The sequence below is a fragment of the Protomyctophum parallelum genome, assembly GCF_964188405.1.
Source record: "Protomyctophum parallelum genome assembly, chromosome: 15".
Lineage (NCBI taxonomy): Eukaryota > Metazoa > Chordata > Actinopteri > Myctophiformes > Myctophidae > Protomyctophum > Protomyctophum parallelum.
The window spans coordinates 45,934,441-45,936,989 of NC_139710.1; positions in this window are offsets into that span (position 1 = coordinate 45,934,441).

Sequence of the window (2,549 nt, forward strand, 5' to 3'; positions counted from 1 at the left end):
TTGTCTTCACATTACAGTTACTGAATTTAATTGGACTCAAATTCTACCATTTCCCTGCTATTTTGTGTAGTTCGCACCTGTAAGACAGTACTTGCTTCAGGCGTTATTGGAGACTATAAAATAACTGTCAAAACACTGATCTGGGTGATGAATTCCAGCCAACTTGGATTCAATCGGTCTCAAGACAGGACTGAGATTCATGAGCCATCTGTGGGACTTACTCATAAATCATCCATTCCATTATTCGTGAATAATTTAAGTGAAATATTTAATCATCCATTCCACTATTCGTGAATAATTTAAGTGAAACATAGAATAACTGTCTCATGATTCATGAGACAGTACTACTACTACTGCCTGCCACACCAAGTCAAATGAACACCTCGGTAATGATAATGTCCTTCCCCTTTTCACCCATGACAATGACACACAATACACGGAAGAAAACAAAATAATGTAATACATCAACCTTTTTTTTCTACAAAAAAGTACATTTTCATTCAAAAAAGATATGTATTTCTTTTAATATAAATATATCGATTTCATCCAAACATAGTCAACTCTTTATTTAGAAAAAAACATTCTTTGGGTTGAAATCCTTGTGAGCAACCCACTGAAATGAAGAGAAGACGTCACAAGGTTCACTCACTGGTGCACATCATACGCACACACGCAAGCATTCAGGTACATCACATCTGTCGACATGTGTTAATGGAGTCACAGGTATATGTGAGCCTAAATGGAAGCCCCTATAGCAGTGAAATCAAAGTGCCCACTAAGGTCCAAAGCAATGAGATTGGGAGGTAGACCTTTTGCATTAGTCTTTCATCACATCACTCTTCTACCACTGCTAAAGCAGCTGCATTGGCAATATCTTAAAATAATGTAGTAATGTATTTGTATATATCAGCAATGCAATAACTAATCAATTCTTGGGACAAAGAGGAGGCCGTGACTCACCCATGTACCCAAGACTTGGTGCTATATAAGTTTGTCTCCCATTTTCTCAAGCTCATGTAAACAATTTAGAAGATTTGGTCGTTTAGGAAGATGATTGATTTTATGACAACAATGATTGTAACATGTTTAAAAAAAAAGAAAAGAAAACTGTCACATGTATGAAAAATTGTAGGAAATAAAATCCCACCTGATCAGAAGCTACCGCTAACCTCAGCTACCCAAAGGTTTATTCAGATATCAGAGATAAACATAAAGCCCTGTCACCACAGACCTGAGATAGACGCAACTAAAAGACATATAGGCTGGCTTTGATAGATATACTCAATGTAATGGTCCCTTAATTAGTCCCTGTACATTTTATTTAGGGTTAGAACTTGTATACTGAATGAGTGGTGAACATATACCTTGTCCTAGCAGTGGTGTCCTGTCATGGAGGGCCAGAGTATTCATGTTCTCATTCCATCCAAGGACTTTCACAAAGTTCCCCACAGTGTGGATGGTGTCTGTAATAATTAGTGAATTGAAAACCTGCATACACTTAATCGTGCATGTTTGGGTACCACCACAGATCTAATACTGTAAATGTGAATGAGGGTTTAACAATCTCACGAGCCAAACAGTCCTGGGAGTTGACCAACTTGTGTGACTGACTGCCTTATTTGTGTGGCTAGTTTTTGTAACGATGAATGTTTTTCAGTCAAGAGTAATGGTATGGTTCTAATGAACCCAGTCCAAATGACAGGGACAGTGGCATTACGGTATATCCCTGAACGTATGAATAAACCTGAGGGATCACATCAGCGTTATAGCTGTAGCAACACTGGTCCATACCCAGAGATTGGTCAGTGTTCCTCTATGCTCCACAGCATATATTCTATAGTTCCTCAAGTAACAGTATTCCCCAAAAATATATCTATATTCCATAGGCTATGCCCCGTCACATAGTACATTCTTCAATAAGACCATACTATTGCAGTGTTCCATAGCATCCTATGTTGCATAGAACTGCATTCCATAGCAAGGAATGTTCCATAGAACGATGTCTCATAGGTTCATAGTAAATCTACTTCCATACCACAGGTCCATACCACTTATACACAATTCATCCAAGAGCTGTGTCTTGCTACACCGGAAAAAACACTAGAAAATCCTCTGTGTTAATTTAACTCTGACAATTTAAAAATGTAGCCAACAATCAGTTTTTAATTAACACTGAATATTTATCTGTGTATGTTCAATAGAGCAGTGTTCCATAGTTTTTTACCAGGAACCCTGGTCCACTATTCTCTCCTCGATGGTGCTGCTGTGCATATTGTTGCTGTCGGGCAGAGACCTTGTAGCTCTATATTTAATGACTGAGGTGTCTCTTTATGTTTCAAAAGATGTCGCATCGCAAAGTGTTTTGAAACAGGTCACGGTGGTGTTTGAAAAGTGGTTAAGTCAACATCATTGTGATGTCAGAACAGGCCAGCACCTTATAATATATGGAGCTCCAGCTCCATATAATATATGGAGCTGGCCTAGATCTACATATTATGGAGATCTAGGGGTGATATGGATGGGCTTTGATATGGATGGGCTTTGGTTTT